General features: G+C 39.8%; 1 protein-coding gene across 1 annotated transcript in view; it reads right to left on the reverse strand.

The window, feature by feature from the left end:
- The window catches only part of LOC136872765 (phospholipid phosphatase 1), a 227632-nt gene that overhangs the window by 22132 nt on the left and 181438 nt on the right, over nucleotides 1–24062 (reverse strand). The gene's annotated exons all lie outside the window — the stretch shown is intronic.

A 24062-nucleotide genomic window follows, 5' to 3' on the forward strand; every position in this document is an offset into this window, starting at 1 on the left:
TGCTAAGTCCTAGAAATTTGGTTGATTAACACGAGGTACCACTTGGTCATAGAAATTCAAGTTGATGTCCAAAGGAAATGTACACATTGGTTTGTGAAATGTGATATAGTTAGTTTTATTATGATTAATTCTTAGTCGGTTGGTAGTAAGCCAGGTCTGAATTAAAGATATGTCATGTTGCATCTTTTCTTCAAGATTATATGTACAATTCCCTGTGTAGAAAATATTTGTGTCATCAGCAAATAATGACAACTTGCCGAACAGCGGCAAGTTACCAATATCATTGACAAATAAAAGAAATAATATTAGTGCTAGAACAGAACCTTGAGGCACACCAGTTGTTATAGTCTGTAACGTGCTTTCTGCTCCCATACAACTAACGAACTGTACCCTGTCTCTGAGATAATCTGTAAACCAGTTAAGTGCTAAACCTCTAACCCCTGCTGCTTCCAACTTCAGTAATAAAATGTTATGGTCAACTGTGTTAAATGCTTTCTGAAGATCTATAAAAAGGCCTGATGCTACCATACATGAGTCTAAGGACTCCTGTAACTTAATAATAATGTCTTCCACAGCATTGTAGGTACTAGAGTTAGGCAAAAATCCGTACTGGTATGGATAAAAATAGTCATTACATTGTAGGTATTTTAATAGCCTATCTTTGACCACTATCTCTAGGATTTTGACACAGTAGGAAGGACTGATATAGGTCTGTAGTTATTAAGATCGAATTTATCAGATCCTTTATACACAGGAATGACCTTGGCAAATTTTAACTCACATGGAACAATACCTTCACTTAACGATTTGTTGATTAACTTTGTAATGCATGGAATTAAATGCACAGCTAGACTCTTAAGTAGGTTATTACTAACACCGTACACATCACTACAGCTGCTATTTTTAACTTTTTTATTATTTCCGCAACTTCAAGGTCATTAGTAGGTTTCAAAAACAACGAATTACTTGGCCCATTTCCAATATTAGGTGATTTGTGGGTAGGAGTATTGGTAGCTAACTTTTTTCCTATATTAATAAAGTGGTCATTAAATAATTTTGATATTTCTACTGGACAAGTCACAATATTATCTCGAACTTTGAGTTGGAAATTCCTGTTTTTGTTAAAATTTGATGTTAAGATTTCATTGACAATTTTCCAAGGATTGTTTTTGGCATTACTTAATCTATTTATGAAATATGCATTTTCCAACTGTCTTTTAAGCTTTATTACCTGATTACATAATAGTTTATAGTCATTTATCAATTGCTGTGATGCATAATCACAGCCCATTTTTACTCTAAGTTGTTGTCTTTTTATTTTACCGTAAAGTTTATTCTTTTGATCAATGAGGCTGGAAAGTGTATCATTCATCCATGGGCAATATTGCCTACCTTTGAATGTCTTATTATTTGCTTTATAATTCTGATTTATAGGCCTACTGCTACTATTGGCTTCCTGCAGATAATTGTTAAGTTTATTTACTATCACATCACAACTATCACCTTCACTGATGATCAGAGGATTGGTAGACATATAAGCATTCATGTTCTTCACATTACATGTTTTTGGTTTCAAGTATGAAATTTCTGTTCTCACTTTCGATAACAAATTTATATCGCAGACTAATAAATTATGATCACTATAATCATTAATTATATTATACAGTTTGCACCTGTACAGCTTATTGACATAAACATGATCTAACAGACTAGCTGTACTGTTAGTAATCCTGGTGGGAAATCTGCTGTTACATGGATTTTGGTTATAGCATTCACATAACCTCTTAAGTTCAGACGCTAGTAGAATCGGCTGAAGTTTGTCAATATTGAAATCTCCTACAGTAAAACAATTTTTCTTTTTCTTTGTTTTATTCCTTATCACGAACCCCTTCCAGGTTAGATTTGTCCCTTCTTTTAACCATGTCTCTAGGAGGGCAACTATGTCAAAACTCTCCACCATCTTGCAAACCTCTTCATTCCCCAACTTACTTCCCACCCCTTCAATATTTATCACGCCTATCATCCACCCTAGCTACCTACTACCCTCCCCTACCCCTTCCTTATCACCCTTATTTTTATTTACCTCAGCAGCGTTATTTAAGTTACTTCTAGTTCTACGAAGTCCTTCTGTTTCCTCTCTGCTTTCTCCCTTCTTAACCGCCCTTACAGACTCTTTTCCCCCTCTCCTCCTGCCCTTTATTTCTCTTCCCCCATAGATCTTTCAGACTTATACTTCTAGTTCTGGTTATTACCTCTCTCCGGGTACTTGCCGCCTCTTCCACTCCAGCACTTTCCGGTGGTGCACGACTGTTTACGTCATGCTCCACTCCCCGATTGTCCTCTTCTTCTTCCCGGCCATTTTCACTCTTACCTCCTCTTCTTTCTTCACGTTGGTCCTCGCTCCCCCTCTCGCCAATCACCGTTTCTCCCTCATCGACCACCGAGCTCTCCTCTTCTCTTATCACGCCTCTTTCTCTCTCTTTTCTGTAATCGTCTGTAAATAATTTTGGTCCATACGTTGCAACCTTTCCGTTGACCATTCTCTTACCCAGTGGTCATCTCCCACCACCAACTTGTCTCTCCTAATTAACGCTCTCAATCCTTGTTTCCTCGCACGCCACGTGTGTTTTCTTAGCACGTTCAACTCTCTGCTCGCTTCACGACCTATGTCCTGTCTCAACCATACCTTCTCTTCCTTTAAATTCCCTGCGTTCTGTAGGATAATGTCCGCCATTAATGTAGACATCAGCGTGAGCTTAATTGGTCACCCACCTCCGCCTTTCACTCTTCCCTCTCTCTGTGCCTTATCAATATCTACTTCACTAAAATTTATCTTCATTCTGTCCCGTATCATGTTCACTATCTTATAAACTAAAGCCACCTTATCTTCTTTCGCTGTTTCTTCAACTCCGTATATAAAAATGTTTTTCCTCGTTCGTACCTGGATCCCATCAACCATTTCTTTCTTTAGTTTCGCCACCTCCCCCTTCCAGCACCTGGACTTTCAATCGCATTTTCTCCATCTCCGCCTCATTTCTCCCCACCTTCTCTTTCAGCTCGTTCACCTCACTTTTAACGCACTGTCGCAAGTTCTTTAGCTCCTTGGAATGGTCACGTATCATATCCTCAGTTGGTCTATATGACACGCCTCCTTCACCACTTCTTTTAGCGCTTCTATCTCTTCCCACCCTAGGGCACCAATTGGGCCTGGCCCTGGGTTTAACTCCACTCCACCTATTATGAGCAGCGCTGATAGCACCACCGCCACCAGCAGCCCTGCCAACACCCCTACTTCCTCATCCTTCATCCTCTTGCTTAAATCCGTTTTCTTCTTCCTCCTGCATTGCCAACTCCCAATCTTTACTCGATAGAGCTCTAGTGCTATCCCCATACTTCAGCACACACTCAGCACATCCGTCCTCACTGCTTACTCGATTGAGACTGGTATTACAACTATTACAACTTCTAGGGCATAACGATCAGTGGTCCCCTATGGTCTATAAGCTAAGGGATATTGTAACTAGTTTCCTCCAATTATATGATAAAAATCCTTCAGTGGAATAGTCGAAGTATCCTTCCCAAAAAACATGAATTACTCTTATTAATACCAGATTATTTACCTCATATCATTATCTTACAAGAAACATGGTTTCATCATACATTGAATTTTCATCTGCATGGCTATAATATTGAACGACTCGACGGCAATGTCTATGATGGTATAGCCACCTTGATAGCCTCTAATTGGTCATATAGACTCGTCTCGGTTCAACATTATATCCCCAACTTGTATGTACTAGCTGTCAATCTTTTAAATATGTTTGTAGTAAATATATACTGTCCACCTGACCTTTACCTCACCAAACTGCAGTGGAATACACTTCTTACTCAATGTGCAGATTATTCATCCTTAATCATTGCAGGAGATTTCAATACACACCATACTTACTGGGGTTGTGCCTTTGACTCTTCTATAATTTACTTAATGCAGCATATGGCCACCAATTATTAATATTGAATGATGGGTCACGCACAAGATTAACTGTTCCTGAGGCTCCTCCAAGTGAGGTCGATTTATCCTTGTGAGCTATTTCATTAGCTCATAAAATATCCTGGAACACCATCAAGGATACCCACCTGAGTGATCATTTCCCCATCCTACTCACAGTCGGAGTAAACCTAATCGTATTCATGCGTGTCAATCATATAAATCCTATCATAGACCACTCAAAAGTTTTAGTCCAGATACTTTTCATACTTATATTTTGTTCTGCATGCATCCTCGTGGAGATGCCCCTCTCACATATAATCAATTATTGGCCCTCATCAAACAATACTTAGATTTGTATCATCCTGTAGTGGTGACTACACAAAAATTTGTGAATACCGCAACAAAATTACATTGGTGGGACATGCAATGCCACCAATTACTTCAGACGAGAAAGCAGCTTTTTTCAAACTTATCGTCGTGACTTAACCCAGCAAAATTATTTCACTCTTAAGAAACATAATGCATCCATGCGACGAATTTTTAATAATAAACGGAGAGAGACTTGGAAATCCTTCATTTCCAACTTGACAGTGACTACAAATTACAAAGTAATATGGCAGGCCATCAGATCCTTATCTCGTGTTTATCATACCACTGGAGCAGCGATTCTGGATCAAGAAACCCTTCAGGAGTTCTATCACCAGTTAACGCCAGATACAGTTCTTCCTATATCCCCACTGATTCCTCAGCAGTTTGGTTCTCATTTTAGCACATTACTGCAACCCATTTCCTTACGGGAATTGGAATTTGGTATTGCTAAAAAAAAATCTACAGCCCCAGATCCCGATTATATCACTTACTTGATGATAAATGCCTTGCCTACACACGCTAAACAAATTATTGTTAACCATTTCAATCATATTCTGGTTACATCTCTGACACCACCTGAATGTAATGATTCCTTTTTACTTCCCATATAAAAAAACAAATATCCATCCCATTGAGACAATATTAAATAATGTGAGCCTCCCCCTTATAAACATTTTGAACTGGCCTGTGAGCCCTAGAATATCTGTGTCAATTGACTGCTCGACATACCGTTTTAAACTAATGTAGGCCGCGCGCAGTATCTCCTAGCTCTGTTTGGTTGCGCATGCGCTGGCCTACGACCAGGCAAACTTGCCCGCTCCTTGCTTGCCGACGCGAGAGGCAGTTAGCTTCAGTCAGCCATGTCGAACTGGTGTGGTTTTGTGTCCGGCGTCATGGAGTCGTGGAGTACCTGGAAACCTCCGTAATTTCGATGTTAACGGGGATTTTCCCCAGGTAATCTAATTGGAGACCTCCTGCCATTCCTTCTGATCATGTTGTTGGATTTATTTTTCGTCTGGATACTTCTCAACGAGGTCTGGATGCCGGTGGTGTGACTGTATTTCTTCGTCAACAATGTCAGGTTAAAATTCTTCACATTTCTTCATCACCAAAGGTATGTACCAGTGTTTGACACACTTTAAACGTCGTCCTGAAGAGGATTTTGATATTTTCGAAGATTTCCGGAAAAATAATAATAATAATAATAATAAATATTTGGACTTCGCCGTTAAATTAATTCCTATTTGCGTGTGTGGTATCGAAAATCTGAAAAACAGTTTCGGCAGCTAATCACAGTAATGTGGAAGGTTCACCATGAACTAAATTGGAATTATTAATGTAAAATTTAACTGATCTCCTTTTGGCACCTTATATTGTAACCTTTTGTAAACCAAGGTACAGTCTCCAAGGTACCGAGCTTTCCTTCTTCGGCTTTCTGTTTGCTTTCGTGTGTTTTGTTTTCTATTTCGTTTGGTATGTTTTCTTCTCCCCTCCCCCTTCTGGGCTTTTTGGGTGAATTAAATTATTTTCTCTTGCCTGGTTTCCTCCGTGTTTTAGGAGGCGTTGCTTTTGTTTAGTGGTTACCTTGGCAACGGTTCGTGTGTGTATTGTTGTCGGGTTAAGAGTTGTCTGGCGTGTTGAGCCGGTGTGGATCTTGAATTATATATTTCGGGGTTGAGTGTATCGTTTACTGTTTAAATTAATTAATTTATTTTATTTTCTCCTCCTTTTATGTTGTGTTACCATTTCCTTGCCCCGCGTGAGGAGGTATTTTAACGTAAAATTCTGTTTGTCTTGGAAACTGTCCTTGGTGAAAACTGAACGTTTTTAATTTTGGTAATTATGAGAAACGGCCGCGTTGAAGATCCATTTTATTGAATAATTGTTAACTTAGTTTTTTATTAAATAGCTATCCGTGATCGATCACATTTAATTTCAAGGTAACATTTATGTAAGAAAGTCTATTGGTTTTCCGTTGTTTTCTGATCACATTTTATTAGGTACGGAGGTCATCCTTTCTTTCTTGTTGTTTTCATAAAGTTCTCTATTTATTATCTGTTAAAGAGTATTTATTTTCCATTAATTGTTAATTAGTAACGAATTAATTATCTTTTAAACCCTACCTGGGCATATTCTAATTTATTTTACTTATTGTTGATTACCTTTTCCTTTTTTCAACCTTACGTTGATTTTATTTACATTTTGGCATAACGTTTTAAAATAAACTTAGGCTTTATCATCTTAATGACTTGGTTTGTTACCACCCTTTTGCCCTTCCATTAAATTTCTTCAACTTAATTGAAGTGTCGGTTTTCATTCGCCACGTTCGGTGGAGCACTGCCACCGTTTTTCTTGTGCATTTACTTCCACGGCCTTTTAGTCGTCTTCCTCCGCTGTTTCCGGTAAGTTTTTCTATGGTTCTTGTTTTTTTATATTGTGACTGTACTTGTTGTTGCTCTTCTTGTGCCCATCTTCTCCCTCGTGTTCGCTATACCTCCCATTTTGGGGCGGACACGCTAACAACCTTCTCGCCAGGGTCTCTATCTACCTCTCTCTCTCTCTTCCTCTCTCTCTCCGTCCTTTTTCGCTCTCTTCTTCTCTCACCCTGGTGGGTAAGGTTATTCACCTCATCATCCCTAGGTGGTACCGGGGTCCTAGAGGGTGGTGAGCGGTGAGAGTGGTATCAGAGCGGTGGTTGTTTGTTGTTCCACTGTTGTTGCTCTGCTGCCTAATCTCAGTTGTTCTGCCTTGTGCAGCCTAATTTTCCTCCCTTTCTATCCTTGCTTGGTGCAGTGCTGTAGTGAATGTTGGTGAATGAAAATCAATGACTTAAGAAACAAAAGGTGTTATTGTCAATAACTATTGTAAAAGGAAATGCAAGGATCTCGTGTAATTCCCTATGTTATTTGTTTCATGTACCTGTGTATTGGAGTTCCCTGTTGCTTTCAACTGTGTTTATGCTGAGCTGTATGGACTTACCTACTTGCTGATTATGATTTTGAAAACCTATGAGTACCTGTGCTGTGAATTCGGCTTCTGCCTTGCTGTTTTGAGGTGACCTGTAAATTTTTCCTTCCTTTTCCCGGCGGATTTGGTGAGTGACTGCATGTAATTAATTATTCTGGGTTGGTGGAAGTTGTAAAAATTGAACAACTTGTAATGGAGTATGACTTGGTTGACTCAGGGCTACTGGTGTACTACCGCTTAGTACATGTCCTGTAATATGTGTACTGGCTGTCAACCTTGTATCTTTGCTGCCTACCTGCATACTGTGGTTGCGATTTCGGTGGGAATTAATCTGGTTTAATCGTGGAGAGCTTTTCTGATCATTATGTTATGTGAAGCTGGCTCGGTTGCTTTTGGAGAGTGACATAGGGTGTCCTGGGATCATTCTATTGCGTTATCTGTTCTGGCCTTGCTTTGGGCTCCGAGACTTAGTGTTGTTGTTATTATCATTTCTAGCATATTTCCTGTATGGTACCTCGGTGGTGTACATGCTAACCGTTTATTTGTCTTCTAAATTTAATACCTTCTTACTGCGTTTACTCTGGTGTGTGATTCTGATTATAATTTGACCTGGCCACTAAGCATGTCCAAATATGCCTACTTATATGTGTTAACGGTTATGTGCTGAAGTGTACGGTGATGTGTTATGCCCTTTCATGGTTTTGAACTGTGACTTGGTGTTTTGGCGTTGATGGTCGTATGTGCTTTTCATTTAATTGTGTGTGGGTAAAGTTATTTGCCCCTACTAACTTATGACTAACCTCTGTTGTTTCCATGCCAGTAACCGTTCTTGGCTGTTAGTACCTGATAATCTAGTGGGCAACATCATGGTTTTTTGAAACTTATCAAGCCTGTAATGTTTCTGTGCTCTTTGGTTGGTTTTTAATTTGGAATTTGCTTAACCTTACTTGTCTTTTATTATTTCTTTAAATTTGGTTTAAGTTTCTGTTATCTGAAGTGTAGTTGGCTTTTAGTGTGCCGTTAAATATGCACCCTTGTGAGATCATGTCTGGTTTATTTGACCTGTCCTTAGAGACATGTTCCCATCCTTGTGTGGAATTTGGTATATTGGAATCTGCCTATATGATGTGCCTCAATCATTACCGAGCTTTGTGTGTTTGTGCCTTGGCTGAGTGCTGTGTGTTGTTGGCTTGAGTGTCTTTTCATTTCATCATCCCATCCGTGAATATGTATGTATGCCTGGTCTTGGTTTGTGATTGGAGTTATCCTTTCTGTCAACTGTTTTTGAGGCAGTTATCAGTTATGGTTGGGCCATGTTGGCCGGTATTAGGTTGGGATAACTGGATGACCTTGTGCCTGAGCTATTATAGTTTTAACTGTTTTTTTTTCCTTCCTGATTTTTGGTCGAGCGTGTTTCACTATTTCTGGTGTGTCGTGAACCATCTTCCTCGTGTAACCTATCAACTAGTTGAAGTACATTTGTCTGGTGTCATGGGCACTTCTAGTTTCCTACTCGTAACTTGTCTTGCTGTGTATTAATTAATCTGACTGACCTTTTCTGAACTACTGCTTTGGATTTCATCCTGTTGTAAGCATTATTTGGTAATTTGGTGTTTCTTATGCCTGATTATTCTCTCCATGTTGGTATCGTGCACTGCCATGGTAATTATAGGCCTAGAATATGTGTTGTCAAAATTTTGTTAACCTATTGGTATTTATCTAATTCCTTTGAGTTGTGGGTTCAAGTATTCCTTACCATATCTACTTGTCGGGTCTTGTGTTGTGTTGTTGATGATCCTCTGCCTGAGGGGTGGTATATGCCCTTTTGAACCTTCATTGGGATGGCTTTGGACATATGTAAGGTGGTTGTGTTGTGACGGTACCGTGGATTATTTTTGGGGATGTATTTTGGGGTGGCATGAGAACTTCACGACATGTTGTTGAGGATGTTTGTGTTCCTTTAATCCCTTTGTGGAGCTGACGCATGTCCGGTGTGGTTTGTCATGGTTGGGTTATTCTTTTGTGTTGTATTATTTGGTGATGTTGGCACCTTGGTATGGGCAGTGTTCGTGTCTGTCTTTGATTTACCTCCGTGTTCTGTGGATATGGCCATTTCTTCTACATGAATCTACTACTCTCAGAATTAGCTTGTTGGTTTTCAGTAATGTGTCTGTTTGGTATGCTCGGGTTTTACTTTCCCTGTCTCCATGCATTTCCTATTGATCTGACGTTGTCGTGTCTGTAATTTCTTCTACTGTAAAGCTCATTTTAATTTTACCTACCACTCTATGGTGTTTCATTTTTCTCAGTGGATCTCTTAGTGTCTGTTGACATTGGTGTTTGTCATCTTACCGTGCTCTGGGTTTGCTACTCTGGTATGGGACGGAGTAGTGCTCCCTTGGTCGGTACTGGAATCTTCCTGCGAGTAGATTATGGGGTCTTCTTGTAGAGTACTGCCTTCTTCATGCTACTGTGAGCATTTTCCATGGACTCGCCTCGTATTCCGCCACTTATGTCTTATTTGCTTGCTCTCCTGGTGGATAGGAGAAAGTACCTGTGGCCGTTTTGGGACAGTGTGATGGGAAAGTCACGTATTTGTAGACCGGGTAATGCCGAGACCCTATTGGGTATCCGGTGGTGTACGTTGTGTGCGTCATTGCTCGATATTTTCCATTTTGGTTTTCCGATCTGAGGTTTTACTTTGCCTTTTAATTTGATGGGCTGGCCATTGTGAAATTAATTGTATTTAAGGTTCTGTGTAGTAGGTTGGTTACTGATTCCAGATTGCGTTCCCTCCTGTGATTCTTCTATCCCTATTTCTGTTCCGTTAGTTCCAGGATGCTTATTTGTGACTAATGATGTGCGCGGTTGCTTGGTGTTGCTTGGCTGATTTGTTGTCGATGACAGACTATTCGCGAACCCTCCATCTGGATACCTTAAGAAGTCTCCAACAGGTCAAGTCAATCCTTCCCTTGCTCTAAACATGTTTACCCTTTTAAGCCTTGGATTTTCAAAATTTAATATCCTAACTCTGACTTCTCGAAGCTGGATTTATCTATTGGGTCTTGGTTGCTTGTCCTCACTCTTATTCAACTAGGTGGTGTATTTTGATGTGGGAAGTTGAACCTGTATTTGAAAATTTTTTTTCTTCTCCTAATGCTCTTGTCAGTGGATCTCGGAATCTGTTAGTGGTCGATTCTTCACTGTGTCGTAACCCTGTATCTACTAAATTCAAAATCTTGGACTTAACTTGCTTTCATTGGAGTATGCCTGTGTAATGACCTTCGTCTAGTGGAAAAATTTCTTGACCTGTGTCATATTTATTTATGTTTTGTTAGTGGTGGCAAGAAGTTGTACTGTTATGTTGGTACTTGTAAGCTAGGCGTTGTTTCTCTCTGTGCATCTAATTTGGATCCCTGTGCGAAATGGCTTTTTGGCACTGAGGTCATGGCACCTCATGTTGTGGTTGGTGCTCTTGATTATGGGTTGTTGTTTTGGGGTGATTTTAATTCTGGGTATTTGATTGTTAACCGAATCGTGTGTTGAAGGTTGAGGTCTTGTTTGGTTATGGTGATGGGTGTGGTTGCTCGTTCCATTCCGGTATTATGGATACTCCGTGTACTAACTGGTGCTTACCCTGTTGACTACTCTCTTCTGTGTTTGAGTGGTGTACTGTGGCCCTGACTCAATCAAGCGTATCAAACTGTATTGATCTAAAATTTGCGGTTCACTTATTTTGGAGATTACATTCACCAATTGCGCCCTCTTTGGGTCCTCCCCTGATCCCGTTGTGTGTTTCATTCCACTGTTGTCACCTTTTTGCAACTCGAGATCATGCATTCCCTTAATATCAAAGGAGACTTGTAAAGGTATTCATGCATTAAAAATTAATTTACCACCGTGCTTGAGAAAATAACCTGGATGCGTGGACTTATAATCATGTGGTTTTTGTTTAATTTTGGTCAGTATATCTGTGATTAGTGTGAGAGTTGCCAAACCTCAAGGTGAACTGCGTCATGTGTCATAACCTATATCATTGTGTGATGCATTGAAAACATGTGTGTTAGGTGAACCTGAAACTTTGGTGAACTCTGGTCATTGTGCTCTCTATTTGATGATAAACATTATTCTGGTGATTTACCGTGTGCTCGGTTAACGTTTCTGGACACTGATGTTGATCGCACCCCGCCTATTATTTCTAAAAACTATGTGATATGGAACTGTGTCTTGAACTATTGACCTGGTCATGTGAACTCCTAACTAAAATGAGTTAATCTTGGTGGTCGTTTTCTGTTGGACAACTCCGCCCAAATTTAGTGTATGTGTGACCACCTCATCATTGATGGCATGTGCATGAGATTTTGTCGTCGATTCGGGGCGGGAGGGCTGAGACAATATTAAATAATGTGAGCCTCCCCCTTATAAACATTTTGAACTGGCCTGTGAGCCCTAGAATATCTGTGTCAATTGACTGCTCGACATACCGTTTTAAACTAATGTAGGCCGCGCGCAGTATCTCCTAGCTCTGTTTGGTTGCGCATGCGCTGGCCTACGACCAGGCAAACTTGCCCGCTCCTTGCTTGCCGACGCGAGAGGCAGTTAGCTTCAGTCAGCCATGTCGAACTGGTGTGGTTTTGTGTCCGGCGTCATGGAGTCGTGGAGTACCTGGAAACCTCCGTAATTTCGATGTTAACGGGGATTTTCCCCAGGTAATCTAATTGGAGACCTCCTGCCATTCCTTCTGATCATGTTGTTGGATTTATTTTTCGTCTGGATACTTCTCAACGAGGTCTGGATGCCGGTGGTGTGACTGTATTTCTTCGTCAACAATGTCAGGTTAAAATTCTTCACATTTCTTCATCACCAAAGGTATGTACCAGTGTTTGACACACTTTAAACGTCGTCCTGAAGAGGATTTTGATATTTTCGAAGATTTCCGGAAAAATAATAATAATAAATATTTGGACTTCGCCGTTAAATTAATTCCTATTTGCGTGTGTGGTATCGAAAATCTGAAAAACAGTTTCGGCAGCTAATCACAGTAATGTGGAAGGTTCACCATGAACTAAATTGGAATTATTAATGTAAAATTTAACTGATCTCCTTTTGGCACCTTATATTGTAACCTTTTGTAAACCAAGGTACAGTCTCCAAGGTACCGAGCTTTCCTTCTTCGGCTTTCTGTTTGCTTTCGTGTGTTTTGTTTTCTATTTCGTTTGGTATGTTTTCTTCTCCCCTCCCCCTTCTGGGCTTTTTGGGTGAATTAAATTATTTTCTCTTGCCTGGTTTCCTCCGTGTTTTAGGAGGCGTTGCTTTTGTTTAGTGGTTACCTTGGCAACGGTTCGTGTGTGTATTGTTGTCGGGTTAAGAGTTGTCTGGCGTGTTGAGCCGGTGTGGATCTTGAATTATATATTTCGGGGTTGAGTGTATCGTTTACTGTTTAAATTAATTCATTTATTTTATTTTCTCCTCCTTTTATGTTGTGTTACCATTTCCTTGCCCCGCGTGAGGAGGTATTTTAACGTAAAATTCTGTTTGTCTTGGAAACTGTCCTTGGTGAAAACTGAACGTTTTTAATTTTGGTAATTATGAGAAACGGCCGCGTTGAAGATCCATTTTATTGAATAATTGTTAACTTAGTTTTTTTATTAAATAGCTATCCGTGATCGATCACATTTAATTTCAAGGTAACATTTATGTAAGAAAGTCTATTGGTTTTCCGTTGTTTTCTGATCACATTTTATTAGGTACGGAGGTCATCCTTTCTTTCTTGTTGTTTTCATAAAGTTCTCTATTTATTATCTGTTAAAGAGTATTTATTTTCCATTAATTGTTAATTAGTAACGAATTAATTATCTTTTAAACCCTACCTGGGCATATTCTAATTTATTTTACTTATTGTTGATTACCTTTTCCTTTTTTCAACCTTACGTTGATTTTATTTACATTTTGGCATAACGTTTTAAAATAAACTTAGGCTTTATCATCTTAATGACTTGGTTTGTTACCACCCTTTTGCCCTTCCATTAAATTTCTTCAACTTAATTGAAGTGTCGGTTTTCATTCGCCACGTTCGGTGGAGCACTGCCACCGTTTTTCTTGTGCATTTACTTCCACGGCCTTTTAGTCGTCTTCCTCCGCTGTTTCCGGTAAGTTTTTCTATGGTTCTTGTTTTTTTATATTGTGACTGTACTTGTTGTTGCTCTTCTTGTGCCCATCTTCTCCCTCGTGTTCGCTATACCTCCCATTTTGGGGCGGACACGCTAACAACCTTCTCGCCAGGGTCTCTATCTACCTCTCTCTCTCTCTTCCTCTCTCTCTCCGTCCTTTTTCGCTCTCTTCTTCTCTCACCCTGGTGGGTAAGGTTATTCACCTCATCATCCCTAGGTGGTACCGGGGTCCTAGAGGGTGGTGAGCGGTGAGACCATAACTCCAAGCAACTACAGGGGAATTATTTTGGGTTCTTGTCTTAGACAAGTGTTTTTTATTATCTTCCTAAATCGTCTGTTATGGTGCCTGGATTATTACAATTTGTTACCTAAATATCAATATGCATTCATACTTGGGCGCAGTACACAGGATGCCCATAATGTTTTTATTACGGACATTCTGCTGGCAAAGTTTTGAACATACCTTGATAGCATCTTTTCTAGATATACAAGGAGCATATGATAATGTTATGATTGACCTACTATTAAGAAAACTCCAGGCTCAACACCTACCCCATAACTTCCTCACTCTAGTGCGTAATTTATTGATGGATCGCCGATTAATTGTCAAAGCACCCAGCCACCCAATGCAAATTAGGTCTTCGTGTCAAGGTCTGCCTCAGGGAGATATACTGAGTGGTTTATTTTTTGCTTTATACTTGCAGGATCTGGAACGTTTGGTTATCAGATCAGCTAGAATCATCACCTATGCAGATGATATACTTATTTATGCCAGTCATGAAAACATAGACACATGTAGGAGTAATTGAACGGCCACCCTACGAGAGGTTAATGCCTGGATTTTAGATAATGGTTTTCAACTTTCTCCCACTAAATGTGCCGCACTGGTTTTTACACACCACAGACAGTATGATACCTCTCCTATCATGATGGATAACATAGAAATTCCTATTCACATCTTTCACCGCTATTTAGGCATAATTATTGATCATAAATTATCTTGGAAATATCACTTTCAGAAACTAAAACAACAAAAAATAATTATGTCAATATTCTGAAATGAGTTGTTAGACGACAATGGGGAGCAGACCCAGTGCTTGCTCTCTCCTTCTATAAATCTACAATCAGATTCCGATTGGAATATGCTGCTCATCTTTTTGACTCTGCTTCTGAGACCCAACTCCGAACCTTGGATCGCATCCTATGTAATGCTCTCCGCCTTTGCTTAGGAGCCTTAAAACCCACCCCTACTAATGCCTTACTTGTAGAAGCTGGAGAGCAACCATTGCATATAAGAAGATGATACCTAGCCAAAAAATTTCTCCTAAAGAAAATGTCCATGGCCCGCAATGTTATTCTTCCCAAAATCCAACTCTTATATGAACTACTACAACGCCATCCCCACCGAACAATGTCACAGCACGCCTTGATTATAGCATTTAGCCAAATTATGCCATATAAAAATTCAATTCTGCAGTGTTCATCCTTGCCCCATTTAGCTCTTCAACTTGATATCCTATATTACAATCCACAAATCATTCTTACCTCGTTAAATTCATCCCAGACTGGTTTCACTACGATTCAACCTGCCCTAGTACCTATTAAACGCCTTAGATCATCCAATGTGGATATAGGACTGGATATTTACACGGACGGATCTAAAAAACGGAAATAGGAGCTGCCATTTACATTCCCCAACTTGAAATCACTCAAAAAGTGCTCTTGCCATCGACACTATTTCCACAGCAGAATTTTTTCTATCAGGCAGGCTCTTTTATTTCTTAAGAATTCCCAACACAAAAAGAGTACCATTTTTACAGGCTCAATGAGCACCGCACAGTCGATAACCTCTTTCAAAACATCTCCCAATCGGTATGTTTACAACGTTAAAAAATTAATTTATAACATGGAAAAGGCTGGACATTTTATTACCCTGATTTGGATACCGGGACAAACAGGTATTATTGGTAATACTATCGTTGATCAGTTAGCAAAGGAAGCGGCTTACAATAAAGCTCCAATAAATGACATTGCCCAACCTTTCACTGATTTACTAACCTCAATTAAACATGATAGCAATAGGCAGTGGAATGAGTTTTGGAGAGATACCTCCAAATATAAAGGCTGATATTATTATGACCTTCAATCCTCTGTCGGCAAGCAACCTTGGTATTACACTGGACATTATTCCCGACGCCATATAACAAACATTATCCGTTTACGCTTTAGCCATGCACTTATACCACAATATAAACACAGATTCCAACTCCGAACATCCGCCACATGTTTATGTGGTGAGGTAGCGAGTGATCCCAATCATATCTTTTTTATTTGTAAATGTCTTGCTGCACCTCGGAATTTTTTTTTTTGCAAAAGTTACTACAATTACGCATACCGTTTCCAACGAGTATATAATGTTTGCTGCATAACCCTTCTACACCCATCGTTAATGTAATTAATAATTTTCTTGATCAAGCTCAGATTATCGTTTAGTTTGTACTACCAATATACCCCCAACAAATAGCTAAATATACAGAGTGCTTTTCGCCATGACGTTTTTTATAAAGATCCGTGGTAGGCAAGCTCTTCACCGTTTCGTTCTACATTTTAAGATTAGGTCCACGAACTTCTTTCACTGGTTTTAATAGACACCATTCATATATTGCTAGTTTGTTAAATCCTTCAACTTTGCTCCGCCAATCCGATTATGTTGGTAACCCGTTAACCCTCCTTCCTGTGTTGATATTTTTCTTCAGCATCTTCTATCATTCCTCTTTTTGTATTATCCTTTATATGCCGACTCGGTCCAGTTTGTTAAGTAGAAAAGTCGCCGAGAAGGGTTGCTCTGGCGTGAAGATTTGTACCCTATGTCCCTGTGTTTCATTGTGTTAACCCCTTTAGATTTAGTATGATTCTCATCCTTAATTGTCGCGATGACACCACAAGAATGGTCTACCATAGGTGTATATTGTTTGTAAATCGTCCGTGTATTATTTGAGTATTTATCCTTATAGGCTTGTCTAGCGCGCAGAGTAGTACGGTAGTTTACCCAGTCTAACATTCTTATAGGACAACTTTACGGGAAGGTTTTCTAATCTAAACTGTGTGAATGGTCTAGAGGAAAAAGAAGACGAAGAGGATGAGAAAGTGCAACCATTGCTAGTGATTTCATTGTGTGATACTACTACCCTCCTGAGCATCGGACTTACAGTTATTATAGAACATATCCCTCAGTTTATACATTTATCCAAGCTAACTTAATTGGCAAAATAAAATAAAGGCCAAACAACATCATCAAGAAAGTAGAAGAATGACGGCTATGAAAAGGCGGAGACACTTCTCTCCTTGGCGTTGACTTAGCTAAGCCTGGAGACAAACTTGATACTGTTATTTTGATATTTTATATGGTTTATATTTCATTTTCATTATTTCTGGATTATTTACGTGATTACTATTGGATATTGATTTCTATTGGATATTTTAAGAGTGTATGTTAATGATATCCGTTGCAGAGGACTGTAGAGTGATATTTTAAGTATTATTTACGTTTTTGGTATTTTGTTTACAGGCATGGCAACCATATGCTGCGTTACTACGTATGACCGTGTGCTAAAAGGTAATTTTATTTATATATAGTCAACGCTATTCTGTATTACGGATTCATTTGCACGGTTGGTTTCTGGTTTATATTTTTATGGTTCTTTCTGCTGCTTTACGACGTCTAAGACAATTAATCTAATTAACGCCTAAGAGAATACGTTGCTTTTAATCCACAACAACGGGGATTTAAATCTTCAGCCGGTACACATATCAATACTTCTACACTCGATTCGGTTTTAAATTCCGCGAAACTGAACAAAACTGATCTAACCGTGATTTTTCTAGACGTCAGAAAGGCGTTTGAAGGAACTAATATTTAATCTCCAGACAGAAAACACTACAAAAGTAGAAACTGTAACTGGAAAGACAGCTACCTTAATTCTCCATTGTTGGATGCGCTTGAGAACGATTGGCTATTTAGAGAGCTCTTTGTGTATTTGTGATTCATTTAGTGCTATTTATATAGTGGTGTTTAGGGCTTGTTGGTAGAAACTGGGAGTAGTGGTATTTATTTAAATTTTATAACAAGGATGGGCGACCTACGCGTCTAAGACGATGGGGCCGTACCTATGATAAATTCTGATGATAATGACGGCACGCACACACACACGCACACACACACACAGCCCCAGAGCCATTGGAATTAACCAATGACGGTTAAATTTCCTAACGCGGCTGGGAACTGAATCTGGAACCACTGTGACCAAAGGCCAGCACGCAAACCATTTAGCCATGGAGCTGGACAGTTATGCTGTAAGGATCAGGTACTATTGAGATCATCATCACCTACTAAGGGCAATGCCTTGTCTCCGTAGCCACATCTAACGATCTTCTGCTAGCCTCTTCATGTTGCTATATGAACCACATGCCAGTTTACCGACGGAGTTCTTGATGTATGACATTCTTGGTCGTCCCTTGGGTCTCTTTCCCTGTGCTTTACCTTCAATGATTGTATGGAGAAGAGAGGCATGTCTCAGTACGTGTCCACAGAACTATTGAGATGAGGCGTTGTAATTGTTTTAGCATTTTTATTAGCAAAAACAAGATGTAAACTTTGATTAAAAATTTTAAAAATATAGGCCTATACTAATGTACATATTTATAACTACTTTCGCACAGTAATATATATTAATAGTATTTATTTCAAGTTCACAATGCTTTACTTGCTTCGTAAAGCTGTTTACTCTTCACCCAGCTTCTTTCATCCAAAACTAAAACAAGAATATTAACTGTGTTGGACCGATATAGCATCAGTTACGGATGTTATACTAAAACATTTGCTTTATTACTACCGTACCAGATGCAATTCTGGCGTCATATAGGAAAGGTACCGAGCGAGTTGTCCGTGCAGTTAGGGTCGTGTAGCTGAGAGCTTGCATTCGAGAGATTCGGTTCGAATCCCACCGTCGGCAGACCTGAAGATGGTTTTCCGTGGTTTCCTATTTTCACACCAGGCAAATGTCGGGGATGTACCTTAATGAAGGCCACGGCCTCTACCTTCCTAATCCTAGCCTTTTTCCATCCTTCCGTCACCAAACCCTTCAACGTGTTAGTGCGAAGGAAAGCAAAAGATAGGGAATCTGCCACCTGGGCAACTGCCCTAAATACAGATCAGTATTGATTGATTGAACAAGTAGCAAACAAACAAAACAAAAAAGTCAGAACTGAACAATTATTTGAGATGGCACGCTGAGAATATACCGGATGCTTGAACTCATCCTGTAGATATTCCATTTATATTTTCCTTACCTTCTACTAATTGTAAGGATACCATGTACAAGGGGTGTACTTTTGTACGTGTTCTGAAATAGAGTGCAGCTAGGTGTGAATGCCTTACCGTAACATGGCATGCTCCTCCGTAGGGAGCAACACATGACACGTACTGTCACTTTAGGCTACGAGTACAATACGTAAAAGTACTAGCCTAATGCGTATCTTATATCGTGATTGTCCATGCATATGATTTTTTTTCTTTTTAGCTAAGCGTTCTCATACCAAAACGGATAGGATAGTGATCTTTCTCAGTGAGGATTCATGTTATAAAATCTTAATCTACAAAATTTTCTCTAGATTTCTGTATTGTGAATCCTAAAGGGTGCTTGTCCATATGAAAACATGAAGTACATAGGCCATTCTCAAAGCCTACAAGTATTATTAAACAGGTGGTCCATACCTGCTTTCTAATCATAGCCCAGTGATGTACTTCAGAAGGAGTTTACACAAGTGACAGAGGAGAAACCTCTGAACATAAATAAATTATTGGGATGACAGGCAAGATATAACCGACGGCAATTGAATCCTTTCATATTGCTAATCTCTACAAGATAGTTTCGTAATTTCCTGGAAACCTCAAATTAGCTGGTAAATAACTTAAATTAAATTTTCCAGGTAACCAAATATGAATCTGAAAATCTAAACTTTGACATTAGAAATAAATACTTTTGCAAGAATATAGACCTTTATACTCTCTTTACAATACGTTATATTTTCATTAAAATATTCAAAGAGAATAATACATCAGTTAATGTATATCTTAATCCCTGCAGTGCTTTATCCCCGATTAACTGGTCACTGAACAAATATAATCCTTGAAAAGTTGTGTAGATATTAAAATAATATTAGTGCTAGTATTTGAACACTGGATCGTATCTATCAAATGCTGATGTCTCAAATGTTACGCTACTAAAACATTTTGCTTGAGGAAAAAACATGACAGCCTCAGTTCCTGGAAGCGAGCTGGAAGCCAGCTGTCAATCACACCCTGCACCCTGCTGAGTTGCATATATATCATTCGCCCCCAGTGACAATCGCTCCCAGCTTAAAATGAGTGACAATCGCCCCCAGTCCATTAACTGTTTACAACCGAGCGTGACTCACTCACTGTCCGGCTCCCTCCCTGGAAATTCCATAGGACTATCCCTTTCGGTCTAAAAATCGCACTTGCCTGCTAGGCTTACTTCCTCTCATTTTCGCTCCGAGTGTCATAGGGTTCTGCTCATATTTATTTAGTGCATTCTAGTTGTGCTTGATATGGAAGTTTCAACGAACAGTCACGAGAAATCGTGCACCCACTACCAAGGTTACTCGTACGATGTTAAAATAACAAAAGAAGATGAAACTGTAATTTGGTTCTGTACAAAGAAGAGATCGGCACGCTGCCGAGGATCAATCAAGAGCCAACGTGGTGAAGTGCTGTGTTCAAGAGAGCATCAATGTGGAACTCTTGATGAAGCTCCCTTAGAAGAGTATTAAAAGCTCTCAATCAGGCAAAGAAGAGAGCACGCGAGGAGGGCACGCGAGTTTCTAAAATATACTGTGAACAAATGGGTAATCTCCACAACAAGGGCTATGATTTCGTAACCGAAATACCAGCACAGCAAGTTACAAAGAAGGCATTATATCGTCACAGAGCCAAATCGCAAGGTAATCAACGAGAACCGGAATCGTCTGAAGAAGTCGTCCTGGAAATGGAATTGCTTACCATGACACATGGGAGTAGTTTTCTTTTGAAAGACGACAACACTGGTGAGCGACTTATTATTTTTAGTGGAACTTTAGGAAAAGAAGCTTTGAGAAGTAAGAAAGATTTTTTTTTTAATTGTTGGAACTTTTAAGAGTTGCAGTAAACAATTTTCGCAAATTTATATAATTCATGTAGACATTGGAAGCTCAAAAAACGAAAAATATATATCCAGTTGTATTTGCTCTCTTGCCAAACAAAATAAAGAAACATATATTCGGCTTTTTCGCCTTCTTATTGAGGCCATACCAGAGTGGAATTCAGCGGGGGTTCCAGTTGATTTTGAATAGGTAGCAATTTCAACCACTAAAGTTGTATTTCCAGCAGTAGAGGTAAAAGGATGCTACTTCCACATGAAAAAGTGCATCGGGAGAAAAGTTCAAGATTTGGGACTTGCTTGTGAGTAGGCTATATGAAGAACGAAGAAGTGAGAATGATCATCCGGATGTGTGCTTCTTAAGCGTTTCTTCGACCTGAGGATGTTTCCGATGGCTGGTTGGAAATACATTCCAGAGTACCTGACAATGAAGAACTTCCTGCATTTTTGGACTATTTCGTAGAAAGGTGGCTGGAGAAAGAAGAACAGTCGAGATTCGGAGTTATTACGGCAGGCGTCATCGAACCAAGTGATTGATTGATTGATTGATTGATTGATTGATTGATTGATTGATTGATTGATTGATTGATTGATTGATTGATTGATTGATTGATTGATTGATTGATTGATTGATTGATTGATTGATTGATTGATTGATTGATTGATTGATTGAACCACCAACTCCGTCGAGGGATGGCACAACAAAATTAACGCCGAACTTGGAAGACCAAATCCTCGAATCAAAGACCTCGTAAAATATGTCAAGAAAGAAGCAGAGAGCTCTGCATGTGCGCTGATAAGGGACCAGCTCAATCTGGAAGGTAAACGAAGAAAGACCGCTTACATTGCTCTAGATGACAGACTGGAAAGAACAGTTAAAACATATGAAGAAAGTGGTGATATTGTCACTTGTTTGAAAACAACAAGAGTTGCTATGAAATCCAGAAGGTTCATCGTTGATTGGCGACAGTAAATGTGTAAATAGTGTAAATAGAATCAGGGAGAAATGTAAATACGGTAAATGTCCATGCTTAAAACTCACGGAGCTTAATTTTAGCACAAAGTAACTGACGAAGCCAATAGCTGATTGTAAACACCCGTATATATAAAAGATATTGTGTGTAGCCAGTCCAAAGCCTGGATAAAGTGGGAAGGGAGTCAGTTAGTCGTCCTAAACACAACTGATGGTCACGCACAGTCAGTGTAACACTTTGCCCGTACGTAGCTGACCTCTCTCTGTGGGTGGGGACGGTAGAATAACACCCACGTTATCCCCTGCCTGTCGTAAGAGGCGACTAAAGGGGGCCACAGGGTATGAACTTGGGAGCGTGGGATGGTGATCACGGGGCCCTTAACTGAGTCCTGGCAATGCTTCCATTTACTTGTGCCAGGCTCCTCACTTTCATCTATCGTATCCGACCTCCCTTGGTCAACTCTTGTTCTTTTCTGACCTGGAAGCTATTAGGTTGCGAGAGCTAGGGAGTCTTTCAATTTCAAGCCCTACGTGCCCCTTGCCTTTCTTTTTCTCTCTCTGATTAGTGCCTAGTTGTACTTCCTCTTAAAATAATAATCACCATCACCAGTACCACCACCGTAGCTGGCCTGCAGAACACTGCTGGATTAAATTAGTAAAGAGAGTTGGTGGGGAAAACCCTCAGGAATTACTCTTTAATGAGAACGGCCCCTTCTGGGGGCGATTTCCAAGGTGAACAGCTGGACCGGACTGGGAGCGATTGTCACACATTTTACGCTGGGAGCGATTGACGCTGTGGGCGATTGAGAGGGTACCGCTGAGTTAACTAGTTTTAAGCGATCCTTGTTTGGTGAGGACAGGTTGCCAAACCACTTTCTTCCACACTCTCTTCAGTCTTTACCCTTTCTTCACGTCAAGTGCAGTAGACGATTTGGCAACTCCGGCTACAGTAGTCGTAGCAAATCGTATAAGCCGATAATAGACACCGGGCTGCCGCTGGAGAGTACTGTTGTGATGTGAGGCGAGGTCGTCATATTGAACCCTTGAATTATGGGCTCAATATTTTGATCAGTCAAGCTAGTAGCTAAACAGCGGGCTACTGTTCACGTGATATATGGTACTCATAATGCAGTAGTACTTGAACAATATCTCCCCCGACAACGCTGCATATAATTTTACTGTAAGGTATTCTCACATGGCTGCACATCCACACTACATACCACATACACGGTAACATCAACTTCCACATTGTTTGAATGTGAGTCAGATTGTACGAGATTTAGATCAGCAGAAAGAGCTGAATCACCTGGTACACAGACAAAATTGTTGATGCACCGGTGTGTTGCATCAGAGTCTGTATTACACTCATGATGTTGATACAGTCGGATCTCGATATCTCGAACCTCCATTACTCGAATTTTCTGCATCTCGAAGTAACTAAAATTTGCTGGCCGTTTGTCCCATTCTTCACGTGTATTTATTTCTCTAATACTACTCGAAACTCGGTTACACGAATTTCTCGATTTCTCGAAGCAAACATTTCCTCCCTTCAAGCAAAAAATACTCTATATCTCGAATTTTGTGCAACAATAACTGTGAAATACGGCATTTGTGGTTTGTGAGGAACAGTGATGCTGCGAGCTAATATGACGGGAACCGAAAAACTAAAACTTCTAATGATCGGAAAATCGGCGAAGCCTCGCTGTTGCTAGGATGTGAGTTAATTAGCGGTCACATATGAAACCAACGCCATCCCCCCCCCCCCCCCCCCCGAAGTTGCGAATGACAAGTTCCATTTACGAATCTCGGCTACGTGGTATTGACGAGAAGTTGCAACATGAAGGGAGGTAAGGTTAACAGTAACAAACAGTAGAGACTAACGGATTGTTTCCACGGGTGTTAAGCGAGGTATGTTTCTTGTTTCACTACTGTATGTACTGTATCCTGTCTTCTTAAAAGGTTACTATAATGAGGGTTATAATTGAGGAGCATATTTCCAAAATGTCCTTTCTCCACATTTTGAGGAAATTGACTTATGGGTACATTGATAATGTCCATCTCTTTCTCCGCGGAATGGTGATGAATTTTTTGGGCAGAATGTCCTTTTTATAAGCACAAAACACGGTTAAATATGAGCTATGTTTCCAAAGAGTCTCTTCTCCACAGCAATATGGCTGACTGGAGTGCATCACAATTATGTTTACAAAATGTCTCTTCTCCTCTATACTGCATAATAAGGACTGCCATTATTGTTTCAAAGCTGTCTCTTATCCTCCAATACAACTAGATATAAAGGCAATGCAAAACGAGCATTCTATGCAATTTCATTGGAAATATGGTGATAATTGTGTAGTGGTAACATTGTTGCATGACTA

The sequence above is a fragment of the Anabrus simplex genome, chromosome 4 (genome assembly GCF_040414725.1).
Source record: "Anabrus simplex isolate iqAnaSimp1 chromosome 4, ASM4041472v1, whole genome shotgun sequence".
In the NCBI taxonomy this organism is placed as follows: Eukaryota; Metazoa; Arthropoda; class Insecta; order Orthoptera; family Tettigoniidae; genus Anabrus; species Anabrus simplex.